Here is a 25,519-nt window from a genome sequence, read left to right as displayed (position 1 = left end):
AGAGATCCCTCCAGAATCAGAGTATGGGAGTGTCCATCTTGGCTTCAGTCACGTGATTCCTCTCAGCCAATCAGGTGATAAAAGCCTCCATTTCAGATTCCCTCCAGAACCAGTCCATGGGAGCTCCCATTTTGGATATAGTCCCCTGATCCATCTCAGCAACTCAGAGTGCTGCTTCTGCCCAGCTGACTGCAGTCTCCAATCAGGAATCAACAACTGTAAAAGGACTTCCTTGAGCCCTTAGCTGTTGCCAGTGCAACGTTGTATTTCAGACGCCAACCTGATTCCCAGCAGTCTGCAGTCTTGCTATTAATCCAGCTCAGACAGTGCAGTCTGCATTCCGGCTCCAGTCTGATTCAAGCACTCTGATTCCATCCATTCTGATTACAGAATTCCGGTTTCAGTCCGGTTACCGTGATCCACTTTCAGTATTCCAGTTACAGCATTCCGGTTACAGTGATCCACTTCTAGCATTCCGGTTCCAGTCCGGTCCAGTAGTCCACTTCCTGTTTGCTTTCCTCTGCTAGTGTAATCACCATCTACACAAATCCATTCACTACATGCAGAGGAACATTATCAGGCCACCCAGCTTTGTCCACGCAGTCACCAGTCCAGCTCCAGAGACACAACCCAATCTGGGTCCATCAGTAGATTTTGCACGTCATCGCGACCTGTATCACTTTTAATTTAAAGCGGCAATATCAGGACCCTGCAGGTTAAGTGTTTAAACACTTAACCCGACATTGCCGCTTTAAATCAAAACAGGTCGCAAACGGACACCTGATTACTCGGAATAACTGCGAGTCACCATCCTGCTGCGATCGGAGATCTACAACGTTGGTTTGGAGGTAAGTCTGCTTATATTAAAATCTTTTTTTTCCCACATTCGGAATTTAAGTGTAGTACTCCTCGGTGTCGGAATGGTGGTAATTGTGAACGATTACCACCACCTTTGAGTATACATTTTGGCTGAGATCTTTACATCCTGACAATGTTACCCACACCGTTAAAGGGTATCCCTCAAGGAAGTTGAGGATAAAAGCTGTATGTATAGGATACTTGCCAACTCTCCCAGAATTTCCGTGAGGTTCCCGAAATTTGTAGAGTCCTCCCTGGCTCCTAAAAGAGTAGGCATCCTTCCAAGGATTTGGTGGAGACTGGGTTTAATGATGCGATTCGCATTATCAAGCGGTGAATCGATGGTGTCACCACACCCCGTCCTGCACTTGTCACCCGATTTTAAAAGCCGACTCGACAACTGTGGTCTATAGTGCCAAGTATAGAACAGCAGAGAGCAAAGCGCAAGTGGTAGAGTAACACAAAGAGAACAAGGAGAAAGACATTGTGATGTTTTTTATTATTGAATGATAAGAGAAGAGCGCTAAACAGTGAAAATTGGTGTTTTATGCCAGAGACAGGGCTTATCCCTATTTACCAAGCCGCCAAGCTAACATTAGCTATCTCCGGCCATTGCCGGCCGCCTCCTGTGATTGCTTTCCTATGCAAAGCAGCAGTAATAGAGGGGAAAAAGTTAATTATGTAGTTAAAGCATTTTTTTCATGTAGGCCTAGTTATTAAAAAAAAAATTATATTTTTAACTTTTTTATTTACTATTTTTCCTTTTTATTATTATTTGAATCGGCTACTGAAAGCACGAGACCAGGCTTCCAGTGCAATGAGCATGTGTGTCCTGGCAATGCTCCCCAGTTGGCAGGGAAGAGGTAGGTCTCTGCTTACTGCTGCTAGCCAGTGCCACCCGGGAGTTGAACATCGCTCAGCTGTTCAATCAACCTATTAATGATAAATATCCATCCGATGGGCTTGGGGGGAAATAGAAGGCAGACATGGAGTTTTGCACTCCAAACTTTTACAGTCTGAGGCCGAGATGAGGAGATAAGGCCAGTCAAATATGATTGATTTTTTGTCCCTGCAGTTGGATCTTCTGCAGCTACCGGAGCTCACGGTTTCCCGTTCTTGACATCATCTGACTATTTAAAGTTTACCTTGCCCACTGTTACTTCTTCATTTAATTGGTTTCTCAGCACTCTTCATTAGTGTACTTTAAAACACGCAATTAGTTGTTTGAGATTCCTATATTGCAATCCACCCCCTCCCACTCCCTCCTTCCTTTCCTTACCCACCCTTTCTTACCCCCTCCCCCTTTCCCTTCCTTCCCTGTTCCTCCCTCCCCTTTCTATCTAGATATATTGTGTCTTGTGTCTTATGCTTAGATAGGATTTGTTGCACCAAACACTGCTTTCTATGGTTCATTATTTTTCTTATCAGTATGGTCAAAGATTTTATTGTGGCTCCTCGATCCTGGCTGCCTTTCCTTACTACTCAGGACCACCCCCCATGCACCCTTTCACATTGATCTCTTTGAAATGTATAGTATCTTTACTATGTCTTTGAACCCTTTAAAGATTATTTGACTCTGGGCTCTTCCCCTTTCCACCTTCTGTTCCCTTCCCGGATGGCAACCTTTTTCTGTCTGGCCTGTCTTCCCACACCCACCATCTGAGAGGCTCTGACTGTCCTTTTTTCTCTGCTCCCTCTTCCTCTCCCCCCCTTCCCCCTCTACCTAATTACATGCAGCCTAACTCCTTTTCTTCTTATAGTGAGCAGAATGCCCCTCCTCCAGCTATTGCTTCCCATCTGATGCTATGGCCTTGAAACTGTTTTCCATCAATGTTAATGGCCTTAATTCCCCGCGCAAATATACCACAGTTCTAGAAGCCTGCAGTAGGGAAAAGGCTGACATTGTCTTCCTTCAAGAGACCAATCTCACAGGTACTCACAGACAACTTCAGTATAAACAGTTCTCTCAGACCTTCTTTGCCTCAGCACACTGCAAAAAGTGGAGGGGGTGGCAATTTTGACCCATATCAAGGTTCCTTTCCAGCCCTTTTCCTCCTATGCTGACCCAGAGGGGCGATTCCTATTGGTACTAGGTACCCTACGTTCAACACTTATCACATTAGTTTCTATTTATGCCCCTAACCAGGGTCAAGGCCTCTTTTTCACCAAGCTGTATCGACACATTGAGCGATTAGCCCAGTGTCATCAACATTTATTTATATAGCGCCAGCAGATTCCGTAGCGCTTTTTAATTGGGAACAAACAGTAATAAAACAATACTGGGTAATACATACATACAGAGAGGCAAGACGGCCCTGCTCGCAAGCTTACAATCTGTAGGACAATGGTTTGATACACAAGGGTAAGTGCTACATCTTATTGTATATTTGTCCAGCTAGAATGCAAAGATAAAGTATTTAGGGGGCTGTATGCTCTGTCTCACAACTATGTTGGTCAGAGGGTTGCTGTCTTGTGTTAGCTGAGTAGCAGGTGGTAATAGGGTGACCTAGGGAGATTAAGAGGATGGTAGAGGAATATTATAAGCTTGCTTGAAGAGGTGGGTTTTCAGAGAATGCTTGAAGGTTTGAAGACTAGAGGAAAGTCTTGTGGTGCGAGGGAGTGAATTTCACAAAGTGGGTGCAGCCCGAAAAAAGTCCTGTAACCAAGAATGGGAGGAAGTGATGAGAGTGGAAGAGAGACGTAGATCTTGTGCAGAACGGAGGTTTCGAGTTGGGAGATATTTTGAGACAAGTGAGGAGATGTATGTAGGTGCAATTTTGTTGATGGCCTTGTATGTTAGTAGAAGAATTTTAGATTGGATTCGTTGAAAAACAGGCAACCAATGTTGAGATTGACAGAGTGGCTCAGCATATGAAAAATGATTTACAAGGAAAATCAATCTAGCCTCTGCATGCAAAATAGATTGTAGGGGCTCGAGTCTGATTTTGGGAAGACCAGTAAGAAGGGAATTACAAATGGTCGGGAGATGATAAGTGCATGAATTAAAGTTTTTGCAGTGTCTTGTGTGAGATATGTACGTATTCTGGAAATGTATTTTAGATGTATGCAGCATGATGTATATATAGACTTGATGTGGGGGAAAAAAAGGATAGTTGCGAGTCAAGGATCACACACCTAGGCAGCGAGCTTGCGGGGTGGGATTTATGGTCATGTTGTCAACAGAAATAGAAATGTCAGGCAGGGAGCTTTGATTGTTGGCTGGGAATATTATTAATGATGTTTTTGACAGATTAAGTTTGAGTTGTCGAAAGGACATCCTAGATGAAATGGCAGAAAGACAGTCAGTAACGTGAGACAACACAGATGGTGAGAGAGATCAGGAAAGGATAGATACATTGGTGCATCATCTGCATAGAGATGATACTGAAATCCAAAGGAGCTTATTAGTTTTCCAAGAGAAGTGGTGTAGATAGAGAATAGCAGAGGACCTAGGACTGAGCCTTGTGGTACTCCAACTGATAAAGGAAGCGGAGTGGAGGTTGTTCCAGAGAAATTAACACTGAAAGAGCGATTAGATAGGTATAGGATGAGAACCATTATAGGACAATGCCTTCAAGACCTAGGGATTGTAGCGTTTGTATGAGGAGAGAGTGGTCAACACTGTCAAATGCAGCAGAGAGATCCAAGAGAATTATAAGAGAGTAATCACCTTTAGTTTTAGCTGTGATCACAGAGGCTACACTGGATGTGAATGATCTGGAGTGTTGAGAGTGAAAGCCTGATTGAAGGGAATCCAATAGGTTGTTTGCAGAAAGGAAGAAAGGAAACATTTGGAGAGTGTAGGCAATTCTCTCGAGAAGTTTGGAGGGACATGGGAGCTGAGAGATGGGGCGGTAATTTGAGAGAGAGTTTTGGTCAGAATTGTGTTTTTTTAGAATAGGAGTCATCAGTGCATGCTTGAATAGTGATGGAAAGATACCAGTAGAGAGAGATAGATTACAGATGTTCGAGGTGGAATGAGCACACAAGACAAGGACTGACCAATTTGTGAGGGTATGGGATCAAGATGACAGGAGGTAGAGAAGGAAGAGAGTAGAAACTTCCTCTTTATTTGTGGGATCAAATGACGAGAGGGTGTCAGATGATGCTGGGAAGAAATTGAGCTGATTGCTAGTCGAGGGAGATGATACCATTTTAAGTCTGATCTTGTCAATCTTGTCCTTGAAATAGTAAGCAAGATCCTGGGCACTGATGGTAGTCGGAGGGCTTGGGGTGGGAGGATTGAGAAGAGATTTAAATGTGTTAAAAAATGCGTTTGGGGTTAGAAGCCTGAGCATAGATGAGAGATTGGAAGTATGCTTGTTTAGCAGTGTCCAGAGAATTTCAATAGGAGTGGTAGATAGCAGTATATGCTCTGAAATCATTAGAGGTACAAGATTTACGCCAGTGACGTTCAGCTTTACGAGAGTTTTTGTAGATTTCATGTTACTTTAGTGTGTCACGGTTGACAACGAAGTCTATGCAGAGTATAAAGAGTCGCTGGAGCCACTTGATCAAGGGCAGTTGCTAGGGTATAGTGAAAATGAGGAACTGCCATATCAGGGAAGGAGACTGTAGAAATTGGGGAGAGAAGGTGTTGGAGAGAGGTGTAAAACTGTTGAAAATCAATAGAGTTAATATTCCTGCTGGTATGAGGAGGCTTGGAAGAGTTTGACAGCAGGGAGGTTAAAGAACTAGGTGTGAGCGAGTAACTAATAAGGTGATGATCAGAGAGGGGGAAAGGAATGTTAAGGAAATCAGAAACGGACCATAGTCTAGTGAAAACAAGATCAAGACAGTGGCCATCCTGATGAGTAGCGGATTCAATCCACTGGGAAAGGTCAAGTGAGGAGGTTAGAGAGTTTTGAATTAGAATGTGAATTAGCAATAGGAATGTTGAAATCACCCATGATGATGGTGGGGATGTCAGAAGATAAGAAGTAAGGGAGCCATGCAGAGAAATGTTCAAGAAATTGTTGGTGGAGTCCAGGAGGGCGATAGATCACAGCGCTACGCTGTATGTACTTCAAAGGATGTGAACGTGAGTGATGGGAAATTTGGTAGAACTGTGAATGTGCACTGTGGGGAAAGAAGTAATCTAGCTGCACCTCCTTGTCTCCCTCCTGGTCTGGGGGTGTGGGTGAAATGGAGACCACCATGTGAAAGGGCTGCAGGTGAGGCAGTGTCTGATTGCATGAGCCATGTTTCTGTTATTGCTAGAAGTATTAGGTTGTTTGAGAGGAAGAGATTGTGTAGGGAGGTAACACACAGAGCGTGCATTTCAAAGGACACATTTAAAGGACTTTGGAAGAGAGGAGAGACAGGTGATGCATTTGAGGTTTGCTGGATTTCGGTAGCATTCAGATATATGTGTGTGGGAGAAATGTGGGGGACCTGGAATAGGTGATATTTCACCAGCTAATAGAAGCAGGGAGCAAGAAAAATAGGAAACATGATTGTAAGATGTGTTTCCTTTTAGTTTTATGGCGACAAGGTGAGGCTGTTATAACTATTGAATTTAACAGTTCATGAGTGTTAACTAGAGGTGAGTGAAGTAATGAATGGGGCAATTTGGACATAGGTGTGTCTTGCAGGAATGGTGAATGAGGATATAATTCTAAAGATAATGCCATGAAAGCAAAGCAAGTAAAATTATTTTGCAAACTTTGGTATTTAGAAGGAAAATAGCAACAAATTTGGGAATTAAAAGAATTACCTAGTTGTAAAGTCCTGTGCAATCAGAAGTAGCAGAGCTGCAACAGATGTAGATTATGTCTAGATGTCTAGGGTCATATTATAGTGGGGGGTTACTTTAATGGTGTACTGGACCAACAGTTAGGAACCTCCTCTTCCTCACAAACCCTACCAGCCCCTCCCTCCAGGAACTCTCTGACTTTGTCAATGCTAATGAAACAACACACCCTTTATGACACTTGTAGCCTCAAAAATTTCACTGCAAGGGACTACACTCATTTTTCGGCCCCTCACCAACTGTACCCCGCATTGACATGCTTCACGTCTCTCATTCATTGTCGACCATGGTCGCCTCAAACTGGAATCACTCAGTTTTCTTGGACTGACCATGTGGGTGTATATGTTCTTCTCCATATGCTACAATATCCATGCTCATTACATTGGCACTTGGATGACTCATTGCTAATAAACTCTACCGCTCTCTCTCACATCAAAACAGCAATCTCTAGCTACTTTCAAGAGAATTCATCCCCAGAGGTAGTGCCAGGTGTTATATATGGGAAGCCCACAAAGCGACTATTCAATGTCAACTTATTAGTACAGCCTCTCAAATTAAAAAGCTTTCTGCTTTAGAAATATCCTCCCTTGAACAAAGTGTTTCAGACCTCTTAACTGAACACAAACGGAATTCCTGCGCCGCTCTCATACCACAGATTAACTCATTGAAAGGCCAATTGAACATGTTATTGTCGCACAGAGCAGCTTCACTGTTGCAGAAGCTTCAAAAATGCTTCTTTGACAAAGCAGATTCAATGCTGGCAGAAAGCTCCGAAAGAAACGCGCTTGTACACCTAATTATAAACTACACAAGAAATCATCTAATTCCATTTCCTATGACCCCTTAAAGATTGTCAACGAGTTTAGGGACTTTTATACTTCCCTTTATAATCTCCTAGCTTCCCAGCCTCGGGTGGAACCTCATGTCGGACTCCCTTGACTCATACTTGGCTGACACCCCTACCTAAATTCACTCTTTCCCAACTTGCTGCTCTAAACGCTTACATCACTTCTGAGAAGTCTTGGCAGCTATAAAAACTCTCAAACCCTCATCTGCCCCTGGACCTGACTGATTCACTGCCCAGTATTTCAAGAAATTTGCCGGGACCCTTTCCCCACATTTGACGTCTCTGTTCTATCAAATTTTAGAGGGGGCATCCTTAGACCCATCCACCACCCTGGCCAACATAACAGTGATACCAAAACCTGGGAAAGATCTTACTCAATGTTCGTGATACAGACCTATCTCTTTACTTAATGTTGACCAAAATCTTTATGTTAAGATATTAGCCACTAGGTTGAATTCTCTTCTCCTGATATTGCTCCACCCTGATCAAGTCAGATTTATCACAGGGAGACAGGCACCAGATAATGCCAGGAGGGCAGTCGATCTGATTCATTCCATCCATGGTGGTAAAACCCCTTCCCTAGATGCTTAGAATTAATAGATGCCAAATAAGTGTTCGCCTGCATCTCCTGGCCGTTCATGTATGGGGTGCTCGGTACGATGGGCTTCTCTGGTAAGTTTTTGAGGGGAGTTTCCGCCCTATATTGCTCTCCTTCTGCCACGGTCTCAGCTAATGAGCTTTACTCACCTCCCTTCACTTTCTCTAACAGCATACATAAAGGATGTCCCCTCTCACCACTTATCTTTGCTTTAGTGATCGAACCCCTTGTCGCAAGGATATGAGCCAATAAGACTATCCCTGGTATTTGAGTTGGCAAGACAGACCACAAAATGTCCCTATATATGGACGATTTCCTATTGATTATTTCTCAACCCATCACGTCCCTTCCTCCCCTCCTCTCTGAGCTAGACACCTATGGGCACTTCACGGTGTATAAAAATTAATCCTGTCAAAACTGACTCTGGACTTTTACATCCCGCAACTGGACAAATCCCTTCTAGAATATCAATTTCCTTTTAATTGGCAGCTACAGAAACTCAAATTTGTAGGTGTCTTTTTGACTAAGCGCCATCACTAGCTTTTCCAAGCCAATTTCCCTCGCACCCTTTCCTAAATTAAATCAGATCTCCAGTCCTGGTCTCATCATTTCATCCCCTGGATAGGTGGCATCAACGCTGTGAAAATGAATATACTCCGCGAGTGAGGCTGTGTGTCCTTCAGAGATACTCTCTGTGTGGTGACCTTGGTATCCCAAATTTTAAATGTTATTACCTATCTGTCCATCTTGCTCCATGTGTCATATGGTGTAGTCATACAGCCTCTAGTGTCTGGGTGTCTGTTGAAGCTGAAGGTCTGGGTTTACTCACTCCTGCTACGCTCCTCTGGCTCCCACAGGCTGATCCAACAGTCGCACACTCCTTAGCAATCTGGAATTCTTCATCTCTGTGATGCGGCTTCTCCATGCACCCCTCACCAATAATTCCCCTGTTCAATTCTCTGGAGTTCCCACCAGGTCTATTACCCTCCGCGTTCTCCCCCTGACATACCCGAGGAGTTCGCTACCTAAATGATATCTCCCTCTCCACCCTCTTCCCTCAATTCACTGATATTCAAACGGCAATAGATATACCAACTAGGTACTTCTAAAAATATTTGCAGATATGCAATCTCTATACCTCTGTTAAATTGCCTATCTTGGCTCACCCCCTCACCACGATTGAAGCGATGTGCAGAGCATCCCCGTCTGGTTTATTTTACACTATGTACTCCTAACTCACTCTCCCAACTGAATCCAATCAGGAGTCCCATGAATTAGCATAGGAACGTGACCAGGGTGATCCGATGGACGATGACAACTGAACTAAAATATACAAAATAATGAAATAATGCTGCCTCTAGTTCCATATGTGTTAAGATCAAAGAAAACATATATAAACTTTTGTATAGATGATATTGTGTCCTGACCCGTCTTTACAAGATGTTGCCCGACTCCTCAGACAGGTGCTGGCGTGGATATTCTGGTGCGAATCGGATGTAGTATCTCAGACTTTGTGCTGTAGGCTTTTTTCTCTCCTACAATGGTGGTGGTGAGAAGTAGAAGAGGTGTAAGTCAGGATGTACCCACCGCCTTCAGCTACACCACCTTGAACAAGCCTATTCTAGTCTGATCTTTGAAGCCCTGCAGAGCCAGGCCTGGTTAGTACTTAGATGGCAGACCACCTGGGAATATTAGCTTTTATAGGCTTTTCTCTCTCCTTCAACGGTGGTGAGAAGTAGAAGAGGTTTAATTTAGGATGTAATCACTGTCTACAGCCACACCACACTGAACAAACCTTCTCAAGGAATCCATGCAGGACACGCCTGGTTAGTGCTTGGATGGGAGACCACCTCGGAATACCAAGAGCTGTAGTTTTTTTTCTCTTGTGAATGATTCATCTGGGAATACCTGAAGCTTTAGGCTTTTTTTCTCCTATAATGGTGGTGGTGAGAAGTAGAAGAGGTGTATGTCAGGATGGAACCACTGCCTACAGCCACACCACCCTGAAAATGCCCATTCTCATGTGATCTTGGAAGCTATGCAGGGTAGGTCTTGGTTAGTACTTGGATGGGAGACCACCTGAGAATATCAGGCGCTATAGGCTTTTTTTCTCTTGTGCCTACAATGGTGATGGTGAGAATTACAGTAATGTGCAAAAGTTTTAGGCAGGTGTGGGAAAAAAAGGTGCAAAGTAAGTATGCTTTCAAAAATGAGTGTTAATTTATTTTTATCAATTAACAAAATGCAAAGTGAATGAACAGAAGAGAAAGCTAAGTCAAATCAATATTTGGTGTGACCACCCTTTGCCTTCAATATATCAATTCCTCTAGGTAGACTTGCGCCTAGTTTTGGAAGAAACATCTTGGAGAACTAACCACAGATTTTCTGTGGATGTAGGCTTGCTCAAATTCTTCTTTTTCTTCATGTAATCCCAGACAGAGTCAATGATGTGGAGATCATGGCTCTGTGGGGGCCATATCATTACTTCCAGGATTCCTTGTTCTTCTTTACGCTGAAGATAGTTCTTAATGACATTGGCTCTATGTTTGGGGTCATTGTCCTGCTGCAGAATAAATTTCAAGCCAATCAGATGCCTCTTTGATGGTATTGCATGATGGATAGGTACCTGCCTGTATTTCTCAGCATTGAGGACACCATTAATCCTGACCAGATCCGTAACTCCATTTGCGGAAATGCAGCCCCAAATTTGCAAGGAACCTCTCCACCATGCTTCACTGCTGCCTGCAGACACATATTGTTGCGTTAAATATTGTTATACAGGACAGCTTAGTACTACAGTGAAACAGAAGTGGTGGGGGCAAATACATGGATGTATGCATTGAGAAGAGTCCTTGAATGTGCTGAGTGAAATATGTTTTCTCAATGAGCATGTCTGGGACCTAAACTGAGGAATACTATGTAGTTTTACTTTTCATTCCATCTTCCTGCTTGCATTAAAAATTGGATAACATCTGGATTTATTATTTTGTGCATCAGTAATAACTGCAGAAATTTCTATTCTTTTTGTGATTGAAAGGCATGAATTGAGACTCTATGAAATGGAGACAAATAGTAAATGTCACACATCAGTCACATCAGCTGATTTAACAAAAAAGATAATCAAAGATATATATTTTACCAGAAGGTACCATTGATTTGAGCAGATTAAAGAATCATTTGCAGAGTCACTGAAAAAAAAAAAAATTTGATACCTCAACTCAATGATTTATTCTTTATTCTTATTCTTGTTGGCAACAGGGAGTGGCCAATGTTTTGTATTGGGACCTCGACATCCAAAACCAAGTGCATATAACTGCAGTGGGTGGCAGACAAAACCACATACAATATTAATATCACTAATCAGGATAAGAAAAAGTGGATTCAGAAAACAAATTAATGGCCTTACAATTGCAAAATCTTTCATGAGGGAGCAGAGAAAGAGGACAATATAGGGCATGGTAGAGTAACAGAGGTTGGCGAAATGAATGAGGATTTCTGCCTTAACTGCCACTACTGGAATTTGTAACCACAACATCCAAATAGATCAACAAGTCTGTAATGAAATCTTGTCCTCTGTTCCATTCTGCTATGAAACCATCACTGCTGTAGGGGTTTCTTATCATCCATTCTGTCTCTCAACCACTCTCTGTGACCACTGGACAATCTCTCATCATCCTGCTCTTTACGCCAAGTCATACTTCTCCTGTTAAACCTCTTAGGAAGAGATTTACTGGGCACACTACAGTAGGCTGTACTATTTTCTGCTCCATGCATGTAATTTAATTATATGTAGCTGGGTCCAGTCAACATAAGGTGCTGGCTTTTCTGAGGACCAAGCTGTCCCATCTGTACAACAGTCATCTGGAATATAGAAAGAGATTCTTACAGATTAACCACCTTGTTTGTGGTCATAATATGCACATGAAGTAGTCAAATTTTCATTACACAACTGTTAGGACTACAGCTATTAGAAAAGCTTTTAGAACCAGACTAATAGAGGTCTTCACCCTTAGAGGCTGCCTTTTCCGTAGAACTGATATTGTTTGGAGGTACTTGGATGCCCCCAGGAATTAAACTCTAGGGTAGTAGAAGCTTATCAGTATAACCGTAGCGCAGGGAGGAGGAAATAAGAATACTGGAGGCAGATACCGGAAACAGGCCAAAGGTTGTGGATCAGTAGCGAGCAGGACAGCCGAAGAACAGGCAAAAAGGTCTGGGCAGGTTGCAAGATGGAAATTCCAAGAAACAGGCAGAGGTCAAGGGGCACAGGAGTTCAAGCAGGGTCCAAGAAACAAGCCAACAGGTCACAACAGGTAATCAAGTCAAGTATAGCAGGATATCAAGTCACAGAAACACGAAAGCAGGTCAGCAATTTGTGCAGCACAGTGAACACTAGAATGCCTTAAATACATGGATTGGCCAATGAAAGAGGAGGCACACAGGAGACATAATCAGCTTCCCCAGTCTGATGTTAATTATCGGAGCCGGGCACGCGCCCCGCTGTCAATTAGCCAGTACACGGCAGTGAGGGATAAAGCATCCTGGCTGCTCCCCTGGTAACACCTGGGACGTGGAACCCGGAAGTGATGTCCTGACTGTCAGGGCAACAGCTGGGACACGGCCTCTAATAGCAATAGATGAGTCGCCGCAGCAGTGACTCGTAACAACAACAACCTGTTCAAGTTTGGTTGAATCACCATAAGTCACTAACTAAGAACCTCTGTATCCTCCGTGCCCTTGGACAACAAGGTGTCATTAATCCTACAGTATCAACTTGTAACATAACTGCTTTTCCTTTAAAGAAATCAGGCAATAATAGGTTGTTTTCTAGAACAGACCAGTAAACAAAGTAGATACCAGTTTTTCCTGATGTTTCCAATCCAGCAACTATCCAAACTTGTATGTGACCCAAGTATACTTATTTCATGGTGATTTACCTGTGCTCTGCTTTCTTTTCTATACCAGTTCACTCTGGCAACCTCTTCCTGTCTGCAGTTACCTATCAGGGGCACTAGCATAACTATACCAGACTTACTCTCACAAATCTTAAAGATAAGATAAATATTGGTTTTTTTCCAGCAGGTTCAGTCTTTCTCCAGTATGTAGATACTTTGTTACTAGCCTCAGCATCTTTGGAAACTTGCAAAAAGATGTTTCATTTCTTTTTACGGTCTTGCTCAGAAGGTGCACAGCATCTCTAGGGAAAACCTTAGCTTTGTTAACCTAAAATGCACTTTTTTGGACATGATATTTCAGCAGGACAATGCTACCGCTCTGCTGAAAGAACAGACGTCATTATTAAGGTGCTAAGCCTCACCACTGTCTCCTGGTTAAGAACCTTAGGTATGGCCAGCTTTAGCTGCCAGTATATTCTGGGTTACGCTTCAGTTCTCACCACATGCCTTCAAGATTTGATACATATGAATATGCCAGAACCTCTTTTCTGGGACAGAATAGCACATCCACCAGACCAACATTTCTTTTTGAATTTACTTCACCACTCAGTCTGTGGAGAGGATGAAGGGATGTTCTTCTTGCACAGTTTATCTGGGTTTCTTTCTCACCATCAGTAACTGACTGTTACTGACCACTCCTACTGGTGTCACCTTGCCACCTGACACTCACCGAATGCAAATGCCAACTGCACAATATTTGTAGGAGAATCTTGCTACCAGAACTAGCCTTCTTCACAGCACCTAGAACCAATTACCTCTGGGTTACTGGTATAGCTGCTACAGCGCCTCTTTGCTGTGGGCTGGCTGGTACCCCCTGACCACTTACTATGGATCAGGACTGCTGAGTAGCGGGCAGAACATTGACACAGAGATGCTGAGTTCAACACAGGACAGCCAGGGAATGGATTAGAGTGTAAGCTCTTATCTGTTGGTCACAGGATACAGCAGGCAATAGGCATCAGGCGGAATCTTCAAGCAGTTATGTTTATTGCTCAAGGGACCTGACACACTATCGGTCCTCTTCCCTACCTGGCACCACAAAGTCTGAGATATTATATGTAATGTTTAGCATTAAGATGTAATATATTCTCTAAATTTGGATTTAGCACAATTTAAACTTAACAAAATTCATATTAATCTGTGATTTCCTAAAGTACTTGCTGTTACATTATTCAGATAGGTTTCATATCTCTCGAAGACATAGGATGAAAGGTTAACGACCCCCTCCTTTGTATTCAAGCCAAAAACATGTTTTGGTTACGCAGATGAAAAGATCTAATTAGCATGGGTCTTCCTTTAGAAAAGTTACAAAAACTAATTTCCTCAAACTTGAAATAGTGTCTCAAAATCAATACATTTCCAATACAAAAAATCTGTACATTTGCAATAATATACCTTGGCACACTATGCCACTAATTGAAATAAAGTTATACAATAAGTTATCTCTGATCCAGCCACATCATCCTATCTGGTCGCTCTTTCAGTGTTAATTTCTCTGGCTCCACCTCTGCTCTGCTTTCTTTATCAGTTGGAGTACCACAAGGCTCAATACTAGGTCCTTCTCTTGGAAAACTAATAAGCTTCTTTGGATTTCAGTATCATCTCTATGTGGATGATACCCAAATTTATCTATCCTCTCCTGTTCTCTCACCATCTGTGTTGGTCTGCATTACTGACTGTCTTTCTACTATTTCTTCTTGGATGTCCTCTCTTTCTCATAGAGAAAGCTTATTTGCGAAACGTACGTTAGGGGAAGTGACGTCAGCAGTGACGTCGCTAGTACCCGACGGCGGCATCCGACTCGGCGTTCCTTGCCGGGGACGGTGTTTGGAACTATCAGATATGCGCTGAAGGTATCTGATTGTTAGTTACTATGTGGAGATTATGTTTCAATAGGGGATTCATCTGTGCATAGGGAAGGGCTCATGACATCTATATATGATCTAATAGCCATGGAGGAATTATGACCTCCTCTATGCCCATATACACACCAAGATACTAATAAGAGGCATGTATGGACATTTAGAGATGTAATGGAAGAATCAAAATTCTTTACACATGGACTAGATATTGAAGATTGATATTGGGCAATTACATATATCTATGAGATCTCATGTGTGAACAAGGCATAGTTGGGGCATTGGACCCAGGAAACTCAATGTAGAACCCCTTTTCCTCACATTAGATACTGGTACTGATAGAGGCAAGATTATAATTAAATTAGCCTCGTGAAAACCTATTAAGTAGCAGTACACTTTAAATATATGAGTGATAATTTACAACCGTTTTGCCATATTGGGTGAATGGGATTAATAATTTATATGTAAGAAGGTCGACAGTGGGATTCTGATAATCATTTTGGATTCTGGTGTGCATTGTGGAACCCAACATACTATTCAAAAATCTTTATGGGTTAATATTGACCAATATATTCTTTCACACAATAGGGATAGTCCATTATAAAGAACCATCATATTGAGAGTGCGCAAATGTCCCTGTGAATTAGACATCTCTCTTTGGAAGTTTATTTATCTGAAGGAATTTATAGGATAATATATGATAAAACTATATCCTTCAAGATATTTCCCCTCTTTATGATTTATAGCCCCAGGGAACATGATCTGCCATAACGATATTTTGTGTATCACTATTATATGATACTTTATATGCCGACCGTCTTTTGGGTACTTTTTGTTTTAATTCACAACATACATAATAATTTTTAAAATATTTTGCTGCTTTTTTAAAAAAACAACTTCATAAAAGTTATGTTTTAATTTTGCTTTGATTAAGATTCAGGATATGGTTCCTTTACTAAACTAATACTCTTTAGAGACTGGAGTGCCTCTTTTGTTCTGTTCGTTTCTTTAATAATATTGCCACCTGCCAACGGAAGCTACCTACCTGATAAATCCCACATCGCAAGCTCACTACCTAGGTGGGATCCTTAACTCAGACTTCTCCTTTGTTCCACACATCGACTCTGAATCAGATTCTCGCCCCTTCAATCTTTTTTGCACCCAACGGCTAGATTGATTTTCCTTGCAAATCATTCTTTCTCTGCTGAACCACTCTGTCAGTCACTACATTGATTGCCTGTTTTCACCAAATCCAATATAAAGTTCTTCTAACATACAAGGCCATTAACATAACTGCACCAACATACATCTCCCAACTAGACACCTCCATCTGCACAAGATCTGTGTATCTCATCCAGTCTCATTACATCCTCCCATTCACAGTAACAGGACTTTTTTTGGGCTGCACCCACTTTGTGGAATTCCCTCCCAGCACAATAAGACTTTCCTCTAGTCTTAAAACCTTCACGTGTTCTCTGGAAATCCACTTTTTCAGACAAGCTTATAATATTTCTCAACCACCGTCTTATCTTCCCTAGGTTACCCTATTACTTCCTTCTACACAGTTAACACAAAACAACAACCCTTTGACCAACATTGCTGTGTGACTGGCTCATATAGCCCACTAAGTACTTTTTACTTTTGCACAATGTCTGAACAAATATGCAATATGCAGCACTTAACCTCATGTATCAAACTCCCATTGTCCCATACATTGTAAGCTTGTGAGCAGGGCCTTCTTACATCTGTCTGTCTGTATTACCCAGTATTGTTTCATTACTGTGTTTGTTCCCAATTGTAAAGTGCTATAGTATTCGATGATGGAAAATATCTTAGATGTTAAATTTCAACTCTTCCCTTGGAATGCTCTATTGTGCCTCCCTGTTCCTGGAATGGGAACAAGACTAATAAACTTATTTCCCACATTCTTAATGCTGCTAAATCTTCCTTAGCCAAATTCTGGAAGAACCCTTCCCAACCTCCCCTGCAGCTTGTGAAGAACCAAATTTTGTTAATTGCCACCATGGAGCGCATCAATTGTCTCCTTCAGGGTATAACCCTGTTTGGGAGCCCTGGTTTACGTTTCATTTTCCCTCTCCTCCTCTTACGCTTAATGACAATCCCATGCTCCAGATCTGACTGACCCTATATAAAATACAGTATGGTTGACATGTTTGTACCCATTGCCTATTTGTGCATTTGCTCTTTTCATGGTTTTGACTCCCTCCAAACAGGCGATTTGCTGTCTTTCTACCCTTCCACTCCCCTTCTTCCTCAGTTTTCCATTTTTCCCTTATACCCTTATATTGTGCTTCTCCGTTATTTTCTTTTACTGATGTTTTTATTTTGTATTGAAGAAAACCTTTTTCTTTTGTACTTCATGTCTTTGTCATTTCAAATTTAAAAAAATAAAATATATACACACAATGTTGACTCCACTGCTCAAACTCCTGTCTTATAGCAAGCCAAGTAATCCACATTTAATTTTGTTGGAACAACCATCCTCTCCTCTTGCCACTTTAGAAACAGAGGTCTGAAAAAGCTACATGGAGGTCTTATGGTTGTGTATCATAGTCTGATCCTCAAATTGTCCTTACTATTTACAGGCTTAGGGTAAGATCAAGAAACAGAATATTGTCTTGTAAAACAAGGTTGCTAAAATTTGTGCAAAAGCAAGTAAGTGACCTTTTGCACTCATGAGGCTGAGATCCACCAACAGAGATTGGACTTTGTCCACATAAAATATTAATGGGAAGACCAGAGTCCCATGGTGCCCCCATTATCCAGCCTTTACTTTCAACCGAACGATTAATTCAAAACTATTGCAAAACGCTAATAAAACGATACTGTACTGCCTAAAGAACCATATCAACAGTGTAATTCGATACAGCCAGGTGATTGGGTGAAGATGCACCAGGGAAAGTTCTCTTTGGAACGTATGTAGAAAGTCCATATCACGTACTGCTGACCACTCCTGAAGCTGTAAATTGTTATATATATGTAAGAATTCATCATATTACAAGAAACCAATTGCCCCTCACCCAGATAAGAATCCGATGTCTGGAATCCTAACTCTTAAGGTGGAGGTGTTCTCTTACGACACATCCTAACTCAACCTAAGTAACTATAGCCTTTGATTTGTAGAAGGGAATTTGCCACTATATAAAAAGCCATTGTTTAGAGCCTGTGGTTTTGGAACTCATTAACAGTCTTCCTCAATAAATATCTGTAAAAAAAACCCAAACACTGGAAACGCAGAATTGGATAGAATTTGTGGCCTTGGGTCTAGATGAATTGGGTAATTTCTCAGCAGCAGGCTGATCCTTCTTTACCCAAACACCTCTGACTTCACTGAAAGATTGGCTGGCATGCTTATAATTTTTATTCATTGCCCCAAAATATATTACAACTTCATCTGACACATCCAGTATGGCATTAATTTCACTAAACCAGGTTTAATCATCAGTTATTTATATAGCGCCACTAATTCCTCAGCGCCACCTATGCATGTGTTATTCCTCCAGGTTGCCTATGGGCCAATGTATCTCAATAACACATTATATCCCATTACTTTCAGGAGATACAAATTTATACAAGAGTCTTGAAATATTTATTATGTGATGTATTCTTTTGAGCGATCATAATTTCCTATTATCCACAGAGCTTGAACCTTGTTTGACCCATATTGTTATTTCTGGCCTAAGGCATTTTAGCCAGTGTTAGCTTCCTCTGGGTAATAAGAAAGGGTCGATAGATCCTCTCCTATAACTGGGCACCTCTTGAATAAACAATCAAAGCATGTTGACACAAAGTAACATCTCTTTCCTCCAGCAAGATGCAGTAACTCCTTGTTTGCTTATAGGGTACACAGTGGGGCATATTCAATTGTCCTGTTTCCGCGGGGTGTTAAAACTATTACCATTATTACGGTAATAGCTGGATTTCAGCTCGCGGCTCAGGGAGCTGCGATCTGAAATCCAGCGAGAAAACTACCGTAATAACGGTTTTTCTGCGCATTACCGTAATAATGCGCGGACCGCGAGATTTTCGCTGTTTCTGCCGACATTTGAATATGCCCCAGTGAGTTACTAGAAAACATTTGGAATAAAGTAAAGTCTGATTTTAGTCTATATCATGACATAATTTGAGATGGGGAAGGGGACCGGTGCATTGCCAAAAAGCTAAAAAACAGGTCTGCTTATGAAGGGGCAAAACACCATTGTAGGGGCACAAACCCTAAAATAAAGGGTGGTATTGAGAGAATTAAAGAGCCTAAAATATATGCAGATAAAGGATAATAGCTTGCACAGCATGTCATATATAGACATTTGTATCTGTGGATAATGCATATTATATTAAATCATATTTTTTATTTATTGATCATTTGGAACCATTGACTGCTAGTTCCGTCCTTAAGGTGACATGCAGAGCATATCCAAGAAGTAGCAGCACCCTTAGTTACCACCTTACCCTTATCACTATAAAATGTCACTGGCAATTTGGTTACAGGAATCCAGTTATAATATGGTGATGGCCGTTCAATATCTCATACATGAGATTAACACTGTCATTCCTTTAGGTTACAGGCAAAACATTAATGTAATCGTAGCCCTGCACTCTCCCTGTAGGAGTCCCGCAGGGCTCTGTCCTCGGCCCTCTTCTCTTCTCGCTCTACACTTCCTCCCTTGGTGCTCTCATCTCCTCCTTCGGTCTTCAATATCACCTGTATGCTGACGACATTCAACTCTACACCTCTTCTCCTGATCTTTCTTCTACCCTCCTCTCTCGTATATCTGACTGCCTCTCCCCCATCTCCTCCTGGATGTCTGAGCGTTTTCTCAAAATTAATATCTCAAAGACGGAACTCATTGTCTTTCCTCCATCCAGACTCCCATCCCACCACAACCTCTCTATTGTCGTCAACAACACCACCATCTCCTCTGTCACCCAACTCCGCTGCCTGGGTGTCACCCTCGACCCCTCTCTCTCTTTTGCCCCCCATATTCATGCCCTTGCCCAAGCCTGTCGTTTCCAACTACGCAACATCGCCCGCATCCGTCCCTTTCTCTCTCAGGATGCCACCAAGACTATCATCCACGCACTCATCATCTCCCGCCTGGATTACTGCAACCTCCTCCTCACTGGCCTCCCCCACTCCCATCTCTCCCCCCTCCGCTCTATACGCAATGCGGCCGCGAGACTCATCTTCCTCTTACGCCGCTCCTCCTCGGCCTCCCCTCTCTGCCTCGCTTTACACTGGCTCCCCTTCCCCTACAGAATCCTTTTCAAACTCCTCACCACCACTTACAAGGCTCTCTCCAACTCTACTGCCCCTTATATCTCTAGTCTCCTCTCCATTCACACTCCTGCCCGCTCCCTGCGCTCAGCCAATGATCGACGCCTCTCCTCAACTCTTATCACCTCTTCCCACTCCAGAATCCAAGACTTTTCCCGCGCTGCCCCCCTTCACTGGAATGAACTCCCTCGTTCCATCCGTCTCTCTCCTACTCTGTGCTCCTTCAAACGTGCGCTGAAAACCCACCTCTTCCTCAAAGCATACCAACCATCCACATAACCCCGCCACCCGCTCTCAACTCGCTCTCCCCCTTACCTTTCTGGCTCCCCCTGTGCCTGTTCTGTTCTCCCTCCCTTAGGATGTAAGCTCACTTGAGCAGGGCCCTCTTCACTCATGTCTCCCTACCTGTTCTTCTGCTCCGTTTTTTGCATAAATCTGCCTGGAGTTTCTGAAGTATTGGTATTTTGTTTATTGTTTTGTACTGCTTCACCCTGTATAGTCGACTGTTTTGTACTGTGTACGGCGCCGCGGAAACCTTGTGGCGCCTAACAAATAAAGGATAATAATAATAATAATAATCTTAGTTTTTTGGTTTAGCTAGTGGTAATACACAGGGCCGCCGAGAGGGGGGGGGGGGGGGGGTACTAATTACCCGGGCAAGTCAGGGGGCCCTTGCGCTGCCGTTTTTTTTTTTTCAAAACTATTTTTTTTTCTTTCTTCTTTTTTTGCTGAGGGGGGGGGGGGTTTCAGTCGTTGGTGGGGGAAGCAGGGTAGTTAAAAAAAACCCATCAAAACATACTCACGTGATCGCGGAGCCGGCGTCCCTCCTCTCTGCTGCTCTGTGCTCCATTCAGACTGTCTGAATGCCGGGTGTGACGTCATCATGTCACGCCCAGCATTGTCTGTCTGGAGCAATGGAGCACAGAGCAGCAGAGAAGACCAGGAAAGAAGGAAATGTAAGTGAAGGGAGGAAACCGAGGGGGGGGCACAGAGGGGTTAAAAAACGGGGGGGGGGGGGGGGCAGCATGACAGAGGGGTTAAAAAATGAGGGGGGGCACAGAGGGGTTAAAAAACGGAGGTGGCAGCATGACATAGGGGTTAAAAAATAAGGGGGGCACAGAGGGGTTAAAAAACGGAGGGGGCAGCATGACATAGGGGTTAAAAAACGAGGGGGGGGCACAGAGGGGTTAAAAAATGAGGGGGCAGCATGACATAGGGGTTAAAAACGGGGAGGCAGCATGACAGAGGGGTTAAAAAATGGAGGGGGCAGCATGACAGAGGGGTTAAAAAATGGGGGGCACAGTAGGGGTTAAAAAAGGGGGGGCAGCATGACAGAGGGGTTAAAAAACGAGGGGGGCACAGAGGGGTTAAAAAACGGTGAGGGCAGCATGACATAGGGGTTAAAAAATGGGGGGGCACAGTAGGGGTTAAAAAAGGGGGGGCAGCATGACAGAGGGGTTAAAAAACAAGGGGGGCACAGAGGGGTTAAAAAACGGTGGGGGGGAGGAGGCAGCATGACAGAGGGGTTAAAAAACAGGGGGGGGCAGCATGACAGAGGGGTTAAAAGACAATGGGGGGCACAGAGGGGTTAAAAACGTGGGGGCAGCATGACAGAGGGGTTAAAAAACGGGGAGGCAGCATGACAGAAGGGTTAAAAAATGAGGGGGCACAGAGGAGTTAAAAACGGGGAGGCAGCATGACAGAGGGGTTAAAAAATGAGGGGGGCACAGAGGGGATAAAAAACGGGGGGGAAGGGCAGCATGACAGTGGTTATAAAAATTAGGGGGGCACAAAGGGGTTAAAAACGGGGGGGCAGCATGACAGAGGGGTTAAACAATGAGGGGGCCACAGAGGGGTTAAAAAACGGGTCAGCATGGCACAGTGGGGTTAAAAAATGGTGGGCAGCATGGCACAGTGGGGTTAAAAAGGGGGAGGCATGGCACAGTGGGATTGAAAAAGGGGGGGGAGCAGCATAGTATAGTGTGATGAAGGGGAGCCAGGTGAAGGGGGCAAAAGCAGCATGGAGGGCACAGTGTGATCATAAGGCATGGCGATGATGAAGGGGCACATTATTGTAATATTGGAGCTGGAGGAAGGCCTAATTATTAATCGTAGATGGTATTGATTTAACGCCAGGGTTGTTTGGAATTATTGTAGCTATTTTTTCCCAAATAGGGCCCCCAGCATTCCAGGATCCAGAAAAGCCGCAACTAAAGAAACATGCAGCCACAGGGGATGAAAGTGAGAAGAACAGGTAGGAGAGAGCAGGACAGTATGTGAAATGTTGTGATTCTAGTAGGGACAATGTCAATTTTTGGTGAGTGTTGTGCCCAATGTAAGGTGCAGGCCAAGACTGAACTCTTTGTGTACACACTGCATTTTTTCTATACTACACTGTGGTGCTAGATGTCCTGAAAGTCAGGAATGCTTGGACATATGTGACGCTCGGGCGAATTAAGAGCCTAGTGATTTTGATGTGTTAGCCATGCCCCAATGGCACATTTTCCACGCCCCCAAATGCATGACCACACCTCCCTTTTTTTTTTTTTAATCATACTCGACTCTAAGGGGGGCCCCATGAATTTGTTGTACCGGGGCCCAGAATTCCTCTCGGCAGCCCTGGTAATACATTAAGTCTCATAGTAACTGAGGCAGACATTTTTCTGAGATACATTTTAGTGAATTCCCTCAATTAGATGCATTGCAGGTGACCAGACAGAAGTATGCACGGTATGAGCTTCAGCAATGCAGCGAGATGTGCAGTCAGATGTTTTGTACATTATCTATTTCCTACCACAATACAATGCGATTCCTTACCGCTACTCCAATAATGAACGCTATTCCATAGTCTTCTTTTCTAGCTGTCCACCAACATAAAAACCATCTAATAAAAATGGGTTTAGTTTGACAATCTTTGCACTGCCGGTGTATTGAGTATGAATCAATGCTATCTAAACATATAATGCCTTGAGGGACTGCTGTCAATGAGTTCTCTGTACAGCGCTGCGGAATTAGTGGCGCTATATAAATAAATGATGATGATGATGGTTACATTTTTGAAGTTTTCATTAAAAAAAAAAACCCCACCACATGCAGGGGCTGATTCTGTGAGACACACAAAATAAATTTAAAATTTAAATAAAATAAAAATGTTGTCCAGCGCTCAGAAACAAACAAAATATAAAAATCACTGTGCATATACATAAAGGAGAATTTTGTGCACAATAAGGCATCTCCTGTAGGGGAGTGCCGAAGCTAGTGATACAAATTTACATTCAGGGCGTTCCATTTAAAACCTTTCCCTGTACATCCATCTTATAAAGCCTGCAGCACCTGTAGGGAGTGGTCAACTCCCAAAAACCAAACGCTTCTTTAAATTAATGAAATTTGTACAAGTGTATAAAATAATTTGAGACGGCAGCAAAAATAAATGTATTGTTTTGTGTTTTTTTTGTTTTTTTTAAAAGACCTACTGACCTTTGGAACCACTGATACAATTAAGTAAGTTATAAAATTTATTTTCTATGCAAGTACTTTGCCACTAACATTCCATCAGGATCTGGACGTGGAATACCATTAATATACCAGCATTACTTTGATTGCTATATAGCTTCCAAATTATGGGCCGATTTGCTGGATATCTTGGGAGGGATGTTATTGTTATTTTTATTGTGATTATATCTTTATATGAACTACCATATATTTACTAGTTACATGGACATACTCATCAATTTAATCCATTTATTGACACCATTTGTGATTTCATTTATACAGCTTTTTGTCAGTGTTTTTAAATGTTTGGTTTCAATCACCAATTTATGAGGCCTATGTATTTATTATATTTATTGAGACTTAAAAATATATTTTTTATATACTATTATCTCTGGTTTTATGTATCCGTACATGGTTTTCTTTGATTTTTCTAGTTAAGGTCACACCTATATAATCACTATTCAGTGCTGCTTTTCTTTTTTTTTTTGTCCCTAATCCATCTAACCCTGCAATTGTTTTACCCGGTATTATGTACTCTAAAATATAATCATAAAAGTGTAAAGGCATAAGAGTCATTTAAAATAACCGCATGTACAAAGAGTAGTTCTGCCCAATAAACAAAACTCAGTACCTGCAAACTACCAAGTGACGGGAACTGGCGCAGTACCCGTATCCGCCAACTGCCCCGAGCCAAGAAGTAGCACAGTGGCTGTATACCTGAACATTTATCAATACATATCAAATGTTTCACATCATCTGCTTGCAGCATTAGCCCCTGAATTATCTTCATTTATAAAACAGTGACATACTACAAATGTCTGTACATGGAGGGGATCATGACATACAAATTCATACAATGACAAGTAACAGAAGTTAAAGATTGCCCTTCCCAGAGGAGCTTACAATTCAATAAGTGTGGGGAACACTTGATACATAAAGTAGTAGAATAACAATTGTGGCTGCTGGTGGAGAAACTGTGTGTGGCTATTGTAAGGAACAGCATTATCACCACCAATAATAAAGCAGCCATTGGTAATTGGCATTTCTGTGCAGCTACTGATGGTGAGGTATGGATGGAATAAAGAGGGACAGTGAAAGGTGAAGACATGAAAGATGAAAGTCATTGTAGCCATCTTAGAATAGTCAGCTCCTAACAACCATACAGTCCTTCAGCATTAACCATAAATGAGCTTCCTTCCTCTTCGGGTTTTGCAAGCTTGACTTCATGCTGATCGGGGACTCTTGTAATCATTTGCCGGTTTGGAGTAGTCCATGTCTTTCTTTAATATCATGCTTGCTGTAGGAAATAGAGCCATGACTTATGTCCCCAAAGTACGGTGACTGCAGTTGGCACCGAGGCGGCAGTGGAGATCACCAAAGGAGGAACGGAGATGGGTTATAGAGATGGCCGTTGAATTCACTTGGCCAGCAGCTGAACAGAGATGGTATTCCAGTAGATCTAAATAAGACCTTAAATGCAACTTCAATGTACATTGCTTCACCATATGGTGGCACTTTATAACACATACATGCAGAATTGTATAAATCTATCGATTGCAGCAAATAATCCATAATACATCTGACATATTTAACATGAAGAAGCTATATACACTCTTACTGCTTCCAAATCAATAAATAAGGTAATTTAAGCCAAATGTAGCTAATCAAATGCACTTCCTGTTACTACCCCTATATAGCAGAAGCTTTGGCAATTTGTTCTGGAGTATTCAGGTTTGTGTCAACACCGAGCCAAGGAGAATAGTCATCTGCTAAAATTTCAGAGAAGCAATTGCTGCTGCTCATGAGTCTGAACGTTATAAGGCCATTTTTCAAACAATTACAGAATCTGCTGGTGCTATATA

General features: G+C 42.4%; 1 long non-coding RNA gene and 1 pseudogene across 1 annotated transcript; both read left to right on the top strand.

The window, feature by feature from the left end:
* Positions 1-10,040: 10,040 nt before the first annotated feature.
* On the top strand, positions 10,041-10,159 carry LOC142142178 (5S ribosomal RNA; annotated as a pseudogene).
* Positions 10,160-14,191: 4,032 nt separating this feature from the next.
* On the top strand, positions 14,192-17,812 carry LOC142140084 (uncharacterized). Its single transcript, XR_012688288.1, has 3 exons — positions 14,192-14,260; positions 14,791-14,863; positions 17,331-17,812. It is a non-coding gene; the product is annotated as an uncharacterized LOC142140084 (long non-coding RNA).
* Positions 17,813-25,519: the final 7,707 nt, after the last annotated feature.

The sequence above is a fragment of the Mixophyes fleayi genome, chromosome 2, assembly GCF_038048845.1.
Source record: "Mixophyes fleayi isolate aMixFle1 chromosome 2, aMixFle1.hap1, whole genome shotgun sequence".
NCBI classification, from domain to species: Eukaryota; Metazoa; Chordata; class Amphibia; order Anura; family Limnodynastidae; genus Mixophyes; species Mixophyes fleayi.
This window is presented reverse-complemented; position numbering and strand designations above follow the sequence as displayed.